The following is a 21,467-nucleotide window of genomic DNA, read 5'->3' on the forward strand; positions in this document are numbered from 1 at the left end:
GTGTAGGTACGTGTGTCATGGCATCCCACAGCTAACGGCATACCTACTCTGGGGTTCATAGCGTGTTTATTTCTGTCAAGTGTGTGTAGACGACGTTTAGGCGTTCCATTCAGGCGATGCCTAGGTTTAGTGAAAACGGGGATAAGATGCTTTGAGCTAAGCCGCGGAGGAACTATAAGGATTCTCTGTTTTATACGGTACCCTAAAAAAACAACAATATTCTGTCCTATTTTTAAGAAAATCTGAGTTTTTTTTGTTATTGATCGGGCGTTGTTACGTAGGTAGGTAGGTACATACGTGATCTGACAGTGGATAACAGAATAGTTATCAATTCAAAATGGCTCTTCATTTAATTGGATTTTCCAATTTAAAGTATGGAAATTATATTGTTCTTTAATCGTTCGTTTGGAATCGAGGAATCGATTATGATCAAACCATTAAGAGATAAGGCTGAGTGTACATTTGTTCTGGTTTGCAATGCGATAGGAAGAAAAGAAAATAAGTTGTCATGAGATATCCTACAGAGATGAATAGTTTTTTATTTAATAAAAGATTACAGAGCTGTTCGTAGCCATTGTTGCAATGGTAATTGGAAACGTGGGATTAATGTCTTGTGATATATATGTTGTTTGCATTCTGCGGTCGAAGAGTGGGCCACTCATAGTCCACTCGTCGTTTACTACTGAGCAAAAAATCAGGAAAAGTCAGCTTTAATTCACATACCTACCTACTCGTAATATAAAGCCTTCATTCCATAATTTGGATGGAGTCGATGTTGAGTTGATACGGTTTCCGAAGGCCATTATTTAGCTCGCGGAATCATTTCCACAGTGTAGTTTCTCTGCCTCAGTAGTGCTGCTATTAGTTAATATTAATCTTGCAAACAACAAAGGATAACTAATTTGTTAGAAATCCTTAATTTGAACCATAACTGAGTTTCTGTAGGCCAATACCATTTGCCTATAAGCCTGATAAGAAAGCATGCAATAAATAAATAAATAAATACATATACTATATACACACATCGCCATCTATCCCCAAAGTAAGCGTAGCTTGTGCTATGGGGACTAAGGTAGCTTATGAATATTTGTATGAATATAATACACATAAATGCTAATAATCATTCATTCATTCATTCATTCAATATACAGATAAACACCCAGACACTGAAAGACATTGACAGATGTTAATCACACAAACATTTTTCCAGTTGTGGGAATGAAACTCACGCCCTTCGACGCAGAAAGCAGGTTCGCTGCCCACTGCGCCAACCGGTTATCTAATGTGAAAAAAAAGGCAGAAGATACTTAATGTTTTTAAAGAAGCAACGCGGCGTATTGTATCCTCGGCTTTATTTTTATAGTGGTCGCCGATTGGCGTCTACCGAGCATTTCCGAAATTCGATTTGGAATGGCCGCTTCACGCACCGGCCGGCACGTTTCTAATTTTCGGATATTGTTTGGACGAAATTAGTGTTTGACGCGTCCCGAGTGTAGCAGGTACTTAAGCATGTTCCTTTTGGACCAATTAGGCAGGTCCACGCAGCACGTTCAACTGCTGAAATTGCGAGCTTTATCTATTGTTTTCAGACTTGTTGGTATGTCGCCAAAAGCCATTTTTACATAAATAGGTATTATGTACTTGAAATATTATGAAAATTAAGCTTAATTTGATTGAAGAAATTATAAATTGCACCATACAGATTCTCCTGCTTTACGCGGACTATAGCAAAACAAGCTTAATTTTCATAATATGTAGATTTCCGCAAAGTCACGCCTGTTTTTATCCAATATCTAGTTCAATGGCTTTTATTTGACTGATTTGAATTATCGCTATTGTATTTTTTTAATTATTTTGTAAGATGGGAGTCCACCACACTGGCCAAGGGTGGGTTGATGTTATTTACATGCTCAATGTGATGTATAACCATTACGGGTGGACAGCATTGTCCCGTGAATTGTTGAGGTACAATGAGAATATTTAATTACCTATACTTAAATATTCGAATACCAATAGTCGTACTACAGAGTACGCCATAGTAATATCATTTCTTTATAATGTTTAATTTAATCTTTCATTTATTTATAAACAGGTATAAGCACACACTTATGCACTATAATATCTTCCACTTCGTTGGAAAATCTCTCTGGAGATTGACCGCCGGTCGGTGTTTTGTTTTTATACCAAGTAGTACTGTATATATGTGTATACATAATACATGTACACAAGCCGCAAAGCGAGCGAAACTGGCGCGAAACGTTACGAGCATGTCGAGTACGGTGACACGAACACATAAGTTTTCCCCGACCAAAAAACACTAAACGCGACGGAAGAAACTTTCTCTTCAAAAATCGGATTCAAATCGGTCCTTAAATTCAAATTCACGCGTAAGTATATATATACGCATGTGCCTAAATGTAACAACCCCACTTAGTAGCAAAGCGTCAATAACTCATACAGTCCATGAAAACGGAATCAAGGTCCCTGGTAAAGACCGTTATGTGGAAACAGGAGCAAACAATCATTACACGGGCCGCTTTATTGCCTGACCCACGGCTTTGGTGAAATAAATTAAATTTAATCGCACATTCGGAACTACCCCTAATTTTGTTTAGTTTATTCAGCGCGCGCTCTCCTAATTGCCAACAATCGTACAACTATGAAATAACTAATTAGCTACAATAAGATTCATCCGTTTAGATTAATAAATTATTACTACGACAATACACACATCGCCAGCTAGCCCCAAAGTAAGCGTAGCTTGAGTTATGGGTACTTATGAATATTTTTATGAATAATGTACATAAATAGTTATAATATACAGATAAACACCCAGCCAAAGAAAAACATTCATGTTCATGACACAAACATTTTCCGGTTATGAGAATCGAACCCACGGTCATGGACCCAATCCTGCGCCAATCGGCCGTCTTAGTGACTCTGGTTTAGTGATTTGTTGTTTCTGACGCTCTAAAAGTTATTAGTTATTGTGGGACAACAAAGTCGGGTTCTTAGCCTCTCGATGATCAGCACTTCAACCGATTAGCGTCCACTGCTAGCCATAGGTCTTTTGTAAGGAGTTCCGAAATCCACGGTCCTTGGCTGCTCGTTTCCAGCGGCTTCCAGCGACTCGCTTGATGTCTGTCTGTCCATCTCGTTTGGGTGCTAGTATTATTTAAGAAATTATAAACCTTACGAAGATATCAAAAGTAAATAGAAACTTTATAATTAATAATAGTTATACATATGCTATCGCGGATTTTTTTGTATTCATACAGTTTTTCTATAGAACTCAATCATTTATCTCTATCTATCTCATCGTTAAGGCAGCGTCAAATACACGACACGATACGTACAAATGTACGACTTATGTGCCTAATACGCGACCGAAAACGACCTGACTTATTTTTGTTATACTATTGCTGATATGAAGATATCTTTCAGTATGGCCGCATGTTTTGTGTTATCTATGGGAAAAAACAATCTCATCTGATTTTATAACGTGCAAAAACAAGTAGGTATAGATTCAAGAATCATACGCAAATTCCTTTAAAAATACGATCAGAGAAACTTTTCAATCATAAAGCTAACTACTGCAGCTCTCTCCAGTGCAATCAACAGAACGTGGCTTCAATCTGCAGTAAATCAAATCAAAGTTTCCTTCGGCACTTCATTTTAAGACAGCTCCCCATTATTTCAACTCGCTCGAAATGGACCGTATTGCATCTCGCTGGCGAATAGGTACCACGTTGCAACTTGCTTGCGAATGATCGAATTGCAACTTCTCGCTTCAAATGACTGGAATGGCGCTTTTGTTTCAGCATTTTCAGAATCGTTTTTAGAGATTTTATTATGTTAAGCAAATAATAGTACCTGAAGACCATTTTTTTCTAAATCGTCGGGTAATGTTAACCATCTTTCCATTACATGTTAGTGTAGAGTATGTTCAAAATGAAGCGGTGATAGCGCAGTGGGTAGGAGCTGGACTTCACTTTCGGGGGGCCGAGTTCGAATCCGAGAACGCACTACTAACTTTTCTTAGTGAAGTGCGTTTTGAGTAATTAAAAATATCAGTTGCTTCGACGGTGAAGGATAACATCATGAGGAAACCTGCATGCCTACGTACGTAATGAAAAGGTATGTGGAGTCCACCGATCCGCACTGGGCCGGATATAGGGCGGTAATATAAGGCCGATATGATGATAATGATTAAGTTTTAAATGTGCATAATTTTTTTACATCTACATAAAATTTGCCTGGTAGCAAGGTACCGAAGTCATTTGTGAGATTGTCATTGGCATTGGCCGGCTTCTTCTCGGTAGAATCTGCCTTCACAACCGGTGGTAGAGTCGAAATAAATAAATTTAGAATTTGAATATTATTATAAAAAATCAAGACTTTATATATAGTGATTTGAAATTAGGAGATTCGTAGAAAAAAATATAATTCTCTTTCAAATAGGACGCTATCGGAATATAACTAAACATTTTTCTATTTTTAAACTGTGTGAAAGTTTAGTAGACTGCTAGGTATTAATTTAAATCTAGAATTTGGTGGAATCAGTCCAGTTCTCTGTTTTATGCCTCATATCCTATTTCAAGTAAGCGCAACTCGTTTTTCTATTTTAAGTATATTATATTTTTCTACTTAAAGAAGAATAGTAGTGTTAGATATTTTGTACAATGATAAACACAGGATTCTGCGTATAATAATAATTTCAGGAAAATGGCGCGCAGTTTTGCTTTTTTTTATAATCCAACGTTGGGTGCGAACAGAAAGCGTGTTTCGTGAAAGCATATATTAGGTTAGGTTATATTAACATGACAGACAGTGTGTACAAAGTTATACGGTCAGTGACGTCGACCCACGCTCGCGTTAATACTCTAGCGATTTAAATAGATAACCGTACAACGAAACTCCATTACCTTATTAAGTCCATTCCAATTATCACGTTATAAGCTGAAGGAATAAATGGACGTTTTAATTTTCGTCGCCCTCATGGAATAGAATGCAGTTGTCCCCAACCTATTTCCCGCGGGGCGACGTATTGACATCGTGTCGTACGAGGCGACTAAGTGACCATAACGGAGAACGGACAGCAGCGTCTTCTTTGCTACTACATATTACGATCTAGTGCGATCTCCAACCAACCCTGTCTGCCCAGCTTGTGATTATGGCCAAACCATCTCGTGAATTCAATTCAAGTCGCTCATTTGTTGAGTTGTTTTACAATGTTGGTAGATAAAATCTATAGTCAAAGACAAATATTTCTTTATTCAAATAGTCACATACATGACACTTTTGATGCGTACATTACATTTAAAATAGGACATAGAAGTGAGTTGATGGCGATAACTAAATTCGTCAACTTAAAACTCAAGCTACGAGGGTTCCAAACGCGCCCTGGTCTAAGAAGAAGCCCACAACAAAGTTAGCCGGTTGTTTTTTTTTTCACCATCACCATTTTACATGTCATTTAAAACTATTAAAGAAGAAAACTGGTTAGAGCAATAATTTACATTTTTATCGTTGACACCAACCTTAATACTGTAATAGGACTTTTCTATAAGCTTACGTTTAATGCAAACTTTGAACTGTTTCGGAGACTTCTCCAAGATATCAACTGGTAGTTTATTGTAAAATTGTAAACAATTTCCTTTAAACGAATTACTTATTTTATGTAGTCTAGTATATTGCACTGCAAGTTTATTTTTGCTTCTGATGTTCAAATCAGTATAAGGAACCAAAAAACCACCTTAGACCGCATGCAAAAAAATATATGTTCACTTATATTAATTCCTGCTTTCTATAATAATACTATCTTAAATCCAATCGACATTATTAATATAAGTAAAGTCGTAAAGAGGCCTTTATTGCAGCAGTGGACGGTTATAGGCTATGGACGAGGATGATAAAATCTGTTTAATCTATTGCAAAATAACTTCTATAAATACCAACTTCTTTCAACTTACTTTCATTTCAAACGGGGTTTTTTACTTACAACGTATAAAAGAACGTTCATTACTCTCTAAATGCTACAAGCTTCTACAACATAACATTTAAAAGGCTGTGAAAAGCTTACGCGCCTATGAAGTTTATCTCAAAGGAGCCTTTTCTCGTTACTTCGGAGGCCTTTTAATCCAATCTTCGGAGAGTTCCGAACTTACACAAAGCGGCAGGTTGTATGGGGTTGAATAAATTAATATCGAGCGGGAATTTCACGTAACATTGCACTTCAGTTAGGATCATTTTTAATCTAAATTCCATCGCAGCCCTTCCTTTGTGAGCAAGAAATTGCTCTACATTCGCTCCCTTAGTACGGTTTTGCTTTCGCACGCGTTCATGGTTACAAGTATCCGATCATTCATCATTATAATGTCAAGTAATGTACGGTTTTTCTTATTTTTCTGTACTTTTGTTTAGTGTGTAATTTACAAAAAAAAAAAGTTTAAACTTATAAATAATTGAATATGGAATCGAAACCGGCCTGCTCAGAAAGCTGGGTCGCTGAAAACTGATGATATTTTCTTTTTGCTTATGATATTTTACGATCTATTCCATAACAAATAATTCAATATGGAGTCGAACCCGCAGTCATGGGCTCAGAAAGTAGGGTCGTGTTATTGCTTTAGTTATATCTATTTTAATTTTGATAATTCTTCCTTTCACTTTTAATAAAAATTCCAAGGAATTCAATTCTAACTGAGTCAATGGCTATAAAAGGGTATTCATTCATTCGATAACCGTAGAGGCCTAGTTACGCCTGTAACTTTAGCCTAGCTGTAAAGGCTTTGCTCGCTCTATACTGTTAAAGCAAAAATACTGTATTAGTACCCATTAAACCAAGCACCCATACCTCCACTCGCATTTAAAATAACTCACTCACTACACACTCTACTCACTAACTTTCTGTGCACACGCCAATTCACATCAAAATGCTCTACAACAAATCACACAAATCAACTTTCCCTCACACCATCGTAGACACCAAGGAGTATACCGTTAGCACCGAGGTGTCCACCAACACTACACTCGCTGGCTCGCCATCGAGTCCCACATACCCTTCATCGGAAACTATTCGTAAACACATTTGTCAGCGCAGCGAAAAAAAGGCAAATTGTTAGAGTAGCAAGATTCTGATTTTTATTTTTCAAATGTTCTGCCAAAAGCTCCATGTGAAGAATTACAGACCATTTTGAGCTTTAATTTTTTACACATAAGGTCCGTTTTACTCTGATGTACCAGTATTTAAATTCTCGAAAATGAATCTTCGATTGCGAGCGAGCATATCTGGTACTAAGGGTACTGGTGCTAAGGGCGCGGCGCTACGCATTATTGGCAAGGTTGAATTCGTTCCGCGCGGATAGCCACGGGATTGGATATTTGTAGTTTGTTTGCCTAAACTATTTATTTGCCTATCCAATGACCTAGATCTACGAAGAATGCTGTAACGGTTGGTTTTTTTTTAAAAGGAATAATTTCCGGCGTTAGCAGATGGCCTTATAGTGGATGGATTATAGTAACATGTCCTACAAATGGCCGCACTGTGTCCTACCACCCAAAGGGGTAAGTGTCAAGCCTAACCTTCATCATCATCCTATCAACCCATTACCGGCCCACTACAGAGCACGGTCCACTTAAAATGACAAGGAGTTAAGGCCGTAGTCCACCAGGCTACCAGGCCGTAGGCCCAGTGCCGATTGCTGGACTCCACACACCTTTGAGAACATTATGTAGAACTCTGAGCCATGCAGTTTTCCTTCACCGTTAAAGCTAGTGATATTTTAATTACTTAAAACGCACATAACTGGAACGCACTTAACATGGGATTCGAACTCGGCCCCCTGAAAGTGAAGACGAGCTCCTACCCAATGCGCTATCACCGCTTCGACTCAAGTCTGTAAATAAACAATGCCATTCAGACCGGAATCCAACAATGCTGATTGGTGGCAGAAGTATGCGGTAGACAGAGCTTGTCCGGGGAAGTACCCAAGGCAAGCATTGTCAAAGCGCAACGTTTGATTGGCGCAGTCGGCAGCGACCCTGTTTCCTGAGTCGAACGTTGTGGTTTCGATTCCCACAACTGGGAAATGTTTGTGTGATGAATATGTTTGTTTTTCAGTGTCTGGCTGTATGTCTGTATATTATAAGTATATATATTATTTAGGATGGTTCATCAGTCATCTTAGTACTCATGACATAAGCTACGCTTTGGGACTAGAACAATAACTTTAGTAGTACTAAAAGTTTTGGGGACATTGGAGTCCAGTATTTTGTCTCTCATAGGGAACTTTGCGAAACTCCGACCTATATGTAACATCCTGTTCCATTATCCCTACCAAGGTGGATTGTGGATGAAAGGACATTTTTTTCACCCATCATTGCCTGTAGGGATGAGTGAAATAAATATTTTTACTTCCAGCTACTCCGTTTGTGTCGTCGGTCCACCTTGTGGAGGATCTATAAACAGTGCGAGGGAGCCACTTCAGCACCTTGGGACCCAATCGTCCATCGGTTCTATAAGCTATATCCCCCACCCATTGCCATTTCAGCTTCGCTTTAAGTTAACGAATGTAGTTATCACCATCACCTAACATTAGTGGTTCCTTAATGGCAAGGTTGCTAGGAAGCATCCGGCTCCGCTTTCATCTCCCACAAGATAGAAAATGAATGTTAAAAAGGAAATACGTAAACAGTTGGAAAAGAGCAACTGCTGAGTTTCTAGCTTCTTCTCGGTAGAATATGACTTCCGAACCGATGGTAGAGTTACTACAAACAGACAGGCTTGAAGTTTCAAAAGTGCTTATTTTAGGCCTACTTGAAATAAATGAATTTTGAATTTGAATATGTACCTACCCGAACGGATGAACCGATTTTGATTTTGCTTTTTTTGTTATTCGGTTCTTACCAATAAATTAATGAAAATCGGTCCAAGATGGCCGCCTTTACAAAATGGCGGATTTTATATATTTTCACAGATCCCTTAATATTGGTATCGAATGGAAAGACATGACTAGTAAAATACTAGACACTGTGATACGTCCCCTATCCCTTCTAATATTATAAATGTCAATGTAAGTTTGTTTGTTACGCTTTCACGCAAAAACTACTTAACCGATCCTCATGAAACTTTGTACACATATTCTTGGAAGTGTTAGAAGTAATATAGAATACTTTTTATCCTGACATTAAGCTCGGTTCCTTTGAAAGGGGGGATGGGTGTTTGAGGATTTTACACCATAACTCCGACAAGTTATAACCGAATTAAATAATTATTTTTGTACTTTACGGTTATAATATGTGTTTAACTTTGCCCAAACTTCACCAAACTTAAGCAGTTTTTTAGATCTACAACTAAATTTAGTGCCACATCAAAAAACAAAATCAAACGCAGACAGAGTCGCGGGCAACAGCTAGTTTTAAATATAAGTTGGCCGCCACCACAAAATGGCAGATTACATTCTTTTTTTTTACAACTCTCTCAATATAATAATATACATATTAACACAATAAAACAAAATGTGTGAACGCTCCATAAGTGCCTGTGATAAGGTCTACATGAATAAAACATTTCTGAATTAGTATTTCAATTCCATTGAAATTTCTCAATTAAGTTTATTAAAATTATAATGGAGAATGGAAAATAAATTTCTGTTTTATATCTTACTTATATAGGTAGAGAGGAAATAATTCTACAATTTCTCTATCATTTGTACGAGTACCGTCTGATATTTCAGAATATGCAAACGGCAATTGAGTTGAGATATAACAGCGAGTTAATCTAGCGTAGCGCACGGTGCATACTCGTATTGGGGGTAATATGGGTATTCGGGTACACGAGCCGTAAATACACTTAAGCCTCTAATTCCTACGTTTTCGCGGTACAGCGCCGTCTGAATTAGTTCCATATTGCACTCTGATACAGCTGAATGCTTCTCATCATTTACAGTTCAGTAATCTAAATATTTGGTCGGAGTTCGAACTAATACCACTAATATGGTATTCTGGTACTATTTATAACCACCTCGATGGTCTAGTAGTTTACTTTAGATCACGATCAAGGTCCCGTGTTCATTCCGCTAAACTCCTACGCTTGCGAAATACAGCGTCGTTTGAATTAGTTCCATATTGCACTCTGATACAGCTGAATGCTTCTCATAATTTACAGTTCAGTAATCCAAATATTTGGAGTTCAAACTAATATAAATAATACGGTACGCAGTATGTTTATCTGCCTCGATGGTCTTGTAACTTAATATGGACTGTATTCTGTATTCAGGTCTTAGGTTCAATCTGCAATTGTATAATACTTTTAAGTACGATGGTATAAGGTACGATGTTTCTGACAACATAATTTAATTTAATTTTATTAACTCCTAGATTTACACGTTACATCGACGTTTGATTTAATTTCATGTTGCACGCTGCAGGGCTAGCACTCGATTATATCCTTTTAGTTTTAAGCGATTTAAATATAAAATCGATTTAACGTGTTCACCTGCTAAAGCACGGGAACATGAAATAGGAGAAGTTTACTCCCGTTTATCATTACATATATTATTTGGATATTATTTCCACTTGTGCCCCAGTGCTCTGAGAGTTGATAAAGCTGTGGGAGAAGATAAACTTTTATTCTTTCCCCGGGGAGATAATTGTTACCTGCCCATACCAGTGGCGTGTACAGGGTTTCTGACCAGGGTATGCATTTAGAAGGAAGATGCCAGAAAACGGAAAAATCCTTCGCATTTATGAGTTATACAAAAATCTTAGGGTATGCAGAGCTTTTGTGCATGCATGAAGTGCACGCCACTGGCCCATACTAGCCTTGCTGTTAGCCGAAGGCACTGAGACGCTTTTGAAGTGAAAAGTCAAAGACAAAGTCAAAGTCAAAAATATCTTTAATCAATTAGACCACGACTGAGGTCTAAGGTCCAATCCTGGCCGGCTTTGTAACGGAAAACGTAGCAGTTTAACCCGATTAAACTGCTACGTTTTGCGATACAACACCGGCTTGGTTAGTTCCATATTGCACTTTGATAACTGAATGCTTCCTATCATGCGTCTGGCAGGAGTTGCCACCCTACAGACAAGGATGTGCTAAACTACTAAGCGTTCCGGTACGATGTCGCGTAGATTAGGATAAGCAAATGACATTGCAGTCAAGGTCTAACTTGTAAAGAAATAAAAATATTGGTTGTCTGTAAAGTCGGCTTATAATCGAAGATAGTTGAACGTGACAACGTCGTAAGAAAATACTAATGGAATGGTTGCATTTTTCAAAAGAAAATTTTAAATTTATTTGTTTCATAGATATTATAGTTGCTATAAACAATTGACACCACATTCACTTTTCACTGCACTTCATCCTTGCCGAAAACATGTAAATGTATTATTGTATAGAAGCTGTCCACGCGGACGCATCGCTAACTCAAGTAGGAGAGAGACAGATGTCGAACGCGGAGGCCGACTGTGCCTCTTTGTCGCTCGTTCCGCGCTCTCGCTTGCACTTCAAGCCTTGAATGGAACGCCTCAGAGCAAGGTAACGCCGCATACGTCATGTTTTTTCGTGCGTGCAGCCGGCTCCATCGAATTATGAGACGTTGTCAAGTCAAAAAACTTGCAGTTCAGTAGTCTAAACATTTTTCCGAAGCTCATACTAATATTGTATCTAGGTTCTATGTTTTAAATGCCTCGTTGGCTTAAAGGTTAGCAGGTTAATATTTTGATCTCGAGGTCCCGGCTTCGATTCTCGGATATTTCTATAAATAAATTGTATTGCGTTTTCTCGGAAAGAAATCACAGTGTCAGCCCTGAGTTGGGGAATTGGCTTGAAGTCATTATTCCATTAGTCGGTTATTATTACTGACATGTGATAATAATCTTGTCAAGCCCGCCAACCCGCATCGTAGCAGTGTTGTGGGTCTATGCTCTACAGCCATCTCCCCCGCCTCAAGTAGCAGTCAGCTTTAGTAGTCTAAAGATCAATAAATAGATTAATATAAGTTTAGATAAGTTAATAATTAAATCAAGATCAATTTAATTAATAAGATAAGTATGATATGACGGCCCATTGGCGCAGTTTGCAGCGACCCTGCTTTCTGAGTCAAAGGCCGTGGGTTCGATTCCCACGACTGGAAAATGTTTGTTTATGAACATAAATGTTTTTCAGTGTCTGTATATTATAAGTATTTTATGTATATTATTCATAAAATTATTCATCAGTCGCTACGTTTACTTTCGGGCTAGATGGCGATGTGTGTATTGTCGTAGTATATTTATTTAATATTGTTGTAATGTACCTATCTAAAAATGGCTACGTATACGTTTTGCCTAGCTGTAAGTATACTGACGATATAAATAAAATAAAGATGAATCTAAATATTTGGTAGGAGTTCATACTAACAAGGTATCTACATTTTCTTTCATTTATTTACTCCTATAAAGAAAAATAAGAAAATATGACGCGTGAGGGAACGCTGCCGGAGGAAACATTCGCGCGTCAATTGATATGGCAGTAATTCACAGGGCATTACGAGTTGCCTCCCGCCCACACTTCCTAGTTACCGCACACTTACTGATATCGATATAAGCCGAGATGACAATTACTCACTGACTGTACCAAGAACTACTGGCGGTTACCTAGAAGAGTCGAAACACAGCATGGCCCAACAGATCGAGTGTTTATTTAATATAGACCCATCGATATAAATGAATAGATTTTGTACGGAGAACAAAAATTTTTTGACAGCAAATAAATACCTTTTCTTTTTTTCCTCTTTTGAAATCCTCATAGGTACTACTGCGCCAAGGGTAGGCACGGTGATTATGTCGGACTCTAAATTCAAAATTCATTTATTTCAAATAGGCCTAGTTTATAAGCACTTTTGAAACGTCAAGTCAGTCAGTCAGGAAGGCAGATTCCACTGAGAAGAGCCGGCAAGAAACTCAGCAGATTCCTCTTTTCGACCATAAATTTTATAGTTGTTGTGTTTTAATATATAGTTTGGACATTGTGGACTCGAACCGACTAAAACCCCCACGGGAACGCTTTCGCACACATCCGCGACCCAGCTAGCGGCGCAGCCCGCTTACTCGTAAAATGCCTCTACAATCGCAGAAGGCGCACCGGGAACACAAGGTGCGCCTTCCAACCCGAGGACTTATATCCAACGAGTGAAGGATTCCCCGCATCCATCGCCCGGAGGTCTTCATTGAGGTGGCCGGCGGCGTTCGTTACCAAGCCACGATCTACCTAGAATAACTAATTAATTACATCGCATTTTTACCATTAAATTCTACTGTTTGACCATGGGTTAATCCTTACTAATATTATAAATTCGGTAGTGTTGCGTTTGTTTGTTAATTTGTACTTCCTTAACGTCCTAATTAGGCAAGCAAATCCACATGAAAACACGAAAGCGGGTAGTCAGAATTTACCCGTGACATCGAACTTGACATCTCGTACCTACGCAGTCCCGTCGTGACAACGATCCATGCAACTGGGGCGAAATATCGACAAATCTAAAATATTATCGTGGTATGTACCCGTTAAACTATATTTAAGAAATCCACGTGATTTTCGGCATAGTGTAAGTTGAAAGGACGAATTTGCTTCAGATTTTTTTTTTAAATATTTGTCCTGGCAGGTAACCTTATTACTACTAAACCTTATTATTATCTACGCCTTGGACAATTGGACTCAATGCGGCACTTGGACGTGGCAAGGACGTGTTCCTTGCGTACTCTACAACATATTGCTTTTTACCGGCAATGGTTATCGACTTACAGGCCACCGCCGATCCGTCAATCTTTAATTAATAATCTCGATCTGTCAATCATATATTAATAAGCGTTGGTAGCCCAGTGGGTAGCAATTCGACTTTACTGTCGGGGGCCGATTTCGAATCCAAGCACTACCTAACTTTTCTGAGTTATGTTCGTTTTAAGCAATTACGAGTATTCATCATTAGGTATTAGTTTTACGTATTGTCGGTTGTTGTATATGACAGTAATTGCCCAGGATGGTTATCTAAGGTTCGAAAAGTAAAAATGAGCTAGACATTTCTTTCCAGAATCTTCTATTAAAAGAAGTCCGCTGTGCCAGTTGGGTCTGCGAACCGTGACGCTTCCAACATCCACAATCCGTGTCCCCAATGTTCGCGACATAACCAAGAATTTCCCCCGAGCGCCATCCACAACAAGCTACCAAGAAGAATAACGCAAGTGAATGCAAAATGAAAATTATCATACAAATTCCTTTTCTTATATGAGCCACGCTGTTACTGTCGACTGCCGAGTATGAGATGCAAAAATATGAACTCCTTTGCCTTTCAGATGCTGACGTAAATATACACCGCGGATATATTGACTGCGCGATTTGCGTAAACAATTTGGTAGCTTGTTTTGAAAAGGTTTACAATATGTGTTTATTTTGTACTGTGCGCCGCTACCATTTAATTTTTGAATTAATATCCCAAGGGTCGTCTGGAAGAGATTGTTCTAGAATTAAGACCACCTTTGCAAACCAATGTTTATGAAACTATTATTTCGTTGTATTTCTTTTATTTTTAATGAATTTGTGTGCAATAATGTGTGTCTATCTATACATCTTGGTGCACCTGTAACTTTTCGGAGTTGGGTGGGTTTTTAAATTTTAAGCAAATAAAAAAACGATATCACTTGCTTTAACGGTTAAGGAAAACATCGTGTGAAAACTTACATGTATGAGAGTTTTCCATAGTCTATCTCATCTCATCATCCACACTTTGTCAATGTGGCTACGGCCTAAACCCTTCTCATTCCGAGAGTTCAGTTCTAGTTTTCCACCTATGAGCATAATAATGAACATTTATTTAATGAGCAGCCCAATGCACATCAAGCGCGCTTACTTCGGGGCGTCGGTTACTTCAAAGGCTCGGCAAGTTCCGTTCACCCACAGTGTACATTGGTGAATTGTGATTCGGAGGATACGGATGTAACACTAATAATGCTCACCGCTGCGCTGGGGTGGTCGTCAAAAATTCTCAATTTCACGTGATTATTATCTCTTTCAAGCTCACTTGCAGAAATAAAAGCGGCCCGGGAACAAAAGCGGATAAGATCGACGGGCTTTTGAAATCAAATAAACGAAGAAACTTTTATTTTTTGCCTCTTACTGGAAAAATATTAAACAATAGTGGGTATTGGAGATGTTGATAACAAAACTGCAGGCTCTTCGACATTTAAACCTATTTAAACCTTCCCATTTAGAACGTGTGTTTAGATATATACAATTGTTCTGTAAACTTACTCAAAAGTATGGGGAAAATTATACGAACAAGTCTTTTTCTAATTGTTCATCATGTCAACCAACGTGAAGTTTACAAATCATTATTAATTAAAAGAATTTATAAACAAAAATTAACTAAAAGAACCTTTGTACTAAAATAGAACTAAATCATCGGATATTAAAATTGGTATTGCTTGTGTATGTCTCACATAGCAGACTATTACGGAGACCTCATTTAATCTGATGCGTTTTTATTTCACTACAAGTTAAATAATTGAAAAAAATGGAGAGACTTTGGCCTTTTTTATTTTGAGCAGTGCGCGACCATTGATTGCCTCCGTACAACTAATTTTTTTCTTATCAACGGAACATTTTCGGTTGATATGTCGACGTGACTTGACTGTTGTTGGGACTGCCTCGTTGGTCTAGTGGTTGGCGTATTTAACTACGGATCACAAGGGTCAGTGTTCGAATCCCGAGTCGCGCAAAAGATAAGTATTGTGTTTTTCCTGTTAAATAATTTTCAGTACCAGCCCGGAGTTATGAAATTGGCGGTGTCGATCCCCTTTTTTCGGCGAGCACCTTAGTCCCGGTTATTATAACTAACTAGTGACTGTAGTCGTTTAAGCATACTAGCAAGACAAAAATTATGTCACCGCTCATCTTCCGCTCCACCCAATAATTGTTAGGAGCTCTGCACTCGAAATTGTAGACGAGTACATATACCTAGGACACACGATCCAGTTAGGTAGGTCCAATTTCGAGAAAGGGGTAAATCGCCGAATCCTACTCGGATGGGCAAACTCGGAAACTTCGTGACATCTTCTCGTCCAAAATCCCCCAGTGTCTGAAGACTAAAGTCTTCGAACAGTTCGTGTTGCCAGTGATGACTTACGGATCAGAAACATGGTCGCTAACTATGGGCCTCATAAATAGGCTCAGAATCACCCAGTGGGCGATGGAGAGAGCTATGTTAGGAGTATCTGTACAAATCAGAAATGAGGAGATCCGTAGAAGAACTAGAGTTACCGACATAGCTCAGCGAGTCGCGAAGCTGAAGTGGCAATGGGCGGGGAACATAGCTCGGAGAACCGATGGACGTTGGGGTCTTAAGTTGCTTGAATGGCGACCCCGCACCGGTAAACGCAGCGTAGGTCGGCCCCCAACGAGGTGGATAAAAGACATCAGGTGAGCCGTTGGAGGCAAGCGGCCCAGGACCGTGTATGTGGAACTCCCAACAAAAGACCTATGTCCAACAGTGGACGTCAATTGGTTGAGATGATGAAGATGATGAAGATGGTACCAGGCAAACCTAGTAGAGGTTTGCCTGTTACAGGTGTGCCAGGGTATGGGTTAAATATTACTGCGATACATTAGGTTTGCCCTAATCAGTTTCTAGGCGAAATTATGGCCGGGACTTTCAATCGGTAAGAGGCACGTCTTTGTCAGTAGGGTAATAACTAGTCACGTCAAAAGCCACCAGACTAGATCAGAGCAAAATCTTTACTTGGAACTTCCAGCTTAAATCCACAGCGCTTACCGCTGCGCCATCGAGGTCAATCAGATCAATCGCTGCAGAGATTTTACCTGTGAATGGGAACCTTTATATTCGTAGCTACAAAATGATAAGCTGACACTGTAAATATTCCGTTATGTCGTTAGCATAACGGAATATTTACAGTGTCAGTTACGAGACGCGGATAATATTATGCTTGTGTGTTTGTTTGTGTATAATCCCGTAGCTACACGCATCACTAACGGCAAAATGTACACCAGAATACCCCTCTTGAATTAGTGCCACTTTAATGAAATTCCCCCGTATTGTGAACTATGAACTAGATTTTCAGGAAACGCATTAATATATTATGAACATTCCAACAAAATCACTAATTATATCCTTAAATTATTTTTGACGGCCGAATGACGCAATGGGCAGCAACCCAGCTTCTTTAGTCCAAGAAGGTGGGGTCGATTCCCACAACTGGAAAATGTTTGTGTGTCTGGGTGTTTATCTGTATACTAAAAGTATTTATATATATTATTCATAAAAATATTCATCAGTCATCTTAGATAGATAGATAGAAAGTATTTATTGCACATACAGAAGAAAACCCCAAATTTACAAAACAAAAGCTAAATAAATATATTTGCCCAAAGACGGCCTTATCGCTTGAAGCGATCTCCTACAGACAACCTTTGGTTGATGAAGCATGTTTGGTACGGAAAACAGTTGGATCTTAGTACCCATTACACAAGCTAAGCTTACTTTGGGGCTAGATGGCGATGTGTGTACTGTCGTAGTAAATTTATTTATTCTGACTAATATCATTAGTGCGTAAATGGATTGGTCATATGTCCTTCCTTTACGCCCTATCTAAGCAACCAATTACCGGCCCACTTCATAGAAGGGTAAATTACTAAATAAATTCTTCACGAACTCAGTATAAAACAGCGCTTCTTCTGTTGTTTAAGCGCGAATTCTGTTTCTTCGGTCACGTGTCCAGGCGTAATGTATCCAATGAGCGTTTTGTTGTTCAAGGGAAAGTTGAAGGTACCAAAGCACACGGTAGATCACCGATGAGATCACGATCAACAATTTACATTTTACATTTTAAAATTCATTTTTCTATCTTGTGAGAGATGAAAGCGGAGCCGGATGCTTCCAAGCAACCTTGTCATTAAGAAGCAACCTTGTCATTAAGAACAAGTTAAGTAGCGTGTGTAGTCACACACGCTTTTGAGAACATTATGGAGAACTCTCAGGCAAGCAGGTTTTTTGTCTGGGAAGTATACAATGGGTTCCCCGGGCGTATAACAAAGCCAACAAGAGGGACATGCCGTAGTGCTTTTTAGTTTTGGTATACCCCCTTTAGAGGGGGGAACCACATAACTTTCGTCCTGCCCTAGGGTCGGAGGTAGCAATAGCTTTTCCACCACGCAAAAAAAAAAAGAAGGCAAGCAGGTTTCCCCACGATGTCGTCCTTCAAGCAAGTGATATTTTCATTGCTTAAAACTCATTTTACTTAGTTAAGTGCGTGCTGGGATTCGAACTCAGCCCTCCAAAAGTGAAGCCAAATTCCTAATCACTCATCAGTAGGCATTCACCACAAACGTGTACGTGCTTATAAAAGTAACAGCTTGAAGCGTTCGCGTAGTAAGTTGTTCCAATACCTGAACCTAAGCTCGCAATACCAAATACGCAGAACGCGCCGATAAAATGTAAATTTGCAACCGAAACTTGTGCCGTGTCCGAGCTATACCCCACGAGAAATGATTGTAATAAAAAACAACTTTGTCCTAAGTTTTAATTCCTGCAAGCATGCTTAGCTGGGTAAACAGAGGGAAAAGTCCGGCGAACTTTGTCCGGGACACGACGACGACGGAAGCCGGATAAGGTGGTCACAGATTATCTTGTCATTAGACAAGGGGGGAAATAATAGGTATTCTGTAGATACACCCGACGGTTAAGTTGTTCTGGAAAGTTTATTAGTAAAAACAACTTTGTGCCCAGATATGTTTATATAAATAACTTCAAAAAGTTAGAGGCGCTTGCTGGGGATCGAACTTGGTCCCCCAGAAACCGAAGCTAAAGGCATACCCACTATGCTATCACCACTATTAAATAATTGTACCTACTACATCGCTTCTCACGTTGCCGCTCTTCGCTCTGACATAAGAGCAACAACGCCGCGCGTTCGCTTATACATTCTTTCGAATGTCGCCGAACCTGGCCTCTGCGGTAGTTTCACTACGTATCTGTTTCTATCCTCTAACACTTCTCCTCGTAGAGCTGAACTCTTACGGAAACCTCATATATCATAGTTCTTATATCTTCTCATAGAAGAGCGGTGTCTTCTGTCACAGGGTTATGAATACTACCCTTAGAAGAAAGGTCTCTTAAAATTAATATCTAACATCTACATTAAAGACATTATGTCTTTAATGTACTACTAGCGCCATCTCTTGTATACTAGCATAGTTGTATACCTACCCGCATCTATAATACCTGCTTAATAAAATTTGTCAGTCTATGCAAAAGCCACTATGTGTTTCATTACCTATAAACTGTTACAGTAATGTTGTTTACCCAAATAAACAATTTCTATTTCTTATTATAATTATTATAAAATTTGACAGCCGGTTGCCGCAGTGGGCAGCGACCCTGCTTTCTGCGTTATGTGTATTATATTCATGAAAATATTTATAGCTCTCTTAGTACCCATAAAACAAGCTAAGATTGCTTTGGATGGAGATGTGTGTATTGTCGTAGTATATTTATTATTATTATTTTATAAAATGTTTGTTCGCAGGACCATATCTGTGCATTTACCTCATTTTTTTGTGTTTCCACATCCTTCTATTGTTGTCACTACAACAAAGACATCTCATTGTATTGGGAGTTCTCTACGTGCGCTCTGATCTGTGCCAGGCAGCGACCGTTTAACATAGAAGCGGCGAAGTTTTTCACAATTTTTGGCGTAATCTTACAAAGGAGGAAAGTTCGGAACTCATTAGACCGAGAGGAAATGTTTACAGAACACGTCGAGCGTAAAATTTAATTTGGTTCGGGCTGGTACGTCGCCATTGCCGAAGCGCTTCCAGTGTGCAAGTGACAGAACACCTTCGATTTATTTGCTACCCTAGGATATTTTTACGCACCTAAAGTTTCATTGAGTTTTTTGATGTGAAACATCTATAGATACAGGCCGTGGCCACGCATCTCCACGCTATATGATTGAATTTTTGTATTTCGTATGTAACAATAAAAATGAATATTAATTTTGTGATACAACAGTCATTATCAACCGACTTACAAAAAGGAGTGGTTGTACATTTGGTTGTATTTTTTTTTATTTGTGGTACAAATTTGTTATGCTTTTTCTTTTCATTATGCAATATCTGCAGTAACTTACAGTACTTTCAAGTAGGCCTAATATAAGTATGTCTGTTTCTTAATATAAGTATGTACTCTACCACCGGTTCGGATGGCAGATTCTACCGAGAAGAAGCCGATAAAAAACTCAGCAGTTGCTCTTTTCCAACATCGTTTTACAATTTAACAATCTTTGTTCTATCTTGTGTAGGATGAAAGCGGAACGGCTTCTTGCCAGGCAACCTTGTCATTGAGAAATTCATCAAAAGTATAGTAACCTCGATGTATAAAATGTGTTTTTATACATTCTTTAAAATTATGTAATGGTAAATCTAATATTACTTTCGGTAGCATGTTATAAAAGGATATACTCAGCCCCACAAAGGTTTTCTGTACTTTCTTAAGACGATATGCTGATTATATCTGTTACTAAACCATGAATGTACGAGTACGTTTGAAGGTCTCTCCCACTGAACAATCGTTCAGTTCAATCGTACGAACGAAATGGTGAGATGCGCGAGTTGTGGATTTTTTCCAAATTAACTCAGCAGGTTTTTACAAACGTACTCATTGCTCTACAATACAATCGTTTCTTGGGTATCATCGCATCATTTGATTGCGACCTGTACGATCGTTAAGCCGTGGAATAAGAACAATTCTAGTAATCGAAAAGTGCTTAATAGAGTAATGGAGTTTCGCTGTAAGGTTTAGCACTTGAATTGGTGGTGTATTAACGCACGGCCGCAGTCACTAACCGCGTCTGGAATGCTGTCACGGAATTTAAAATTGAACCAAAAATAGTTACGAGTAAAACTTCGTTCAAATTGGAACTACAAAAGTGGTGATAGCGCATTAAGTAAGAGCTTGACTTCACTTTCGGGGGTTCGAGTTTGAATCCCAGCACACCTCTCTAACTTTTCTAAGTTATGTGCGTTTAATAATATCACTTGCTTCAACGGTGAAGGAAAACAACGTGAGGAAAACTGCATGCCTGAGAGTTCTACATAATGTTCTCAAAGGTGTGTAGGCCAGTGTGGTGGACTACGGCCTTAACCCTTTGTATTTGTGGGAGGAGATTCTGTAGAGGGCAATTAGTAATAGGTTGATGAGATGATGATGATGACACATATCGGTATCTAGACCCAAAGTAAGCGTAGCTTGTGTTATGGGAACTGGGATGAATGATTAATATTTATGAATAATTTACATCAATACTTATAATATAGATTCCCGGACATTTAAAAATATTCATGTTCATCACATAAATATTATTTCTGTAGTGGGAAACGAACACACAGCCCCTAACTCAGAAAGCAGGGTCACTGC

Source organism: Pararge aegeria, chromosome 5 (assembly GCF_905163445.1).
Source record: "Pararge aegeria chromosome 5, ilParAegt1.1, whole genome shotgun sequence".
Classification (NCBI taxonomy): domain Eukaryota; kingdom Metazoa; phylum Arthropoda; class Insecta; order Lepidoptera; family Nymphalidae; genus Pararge; species Pararge aegeria.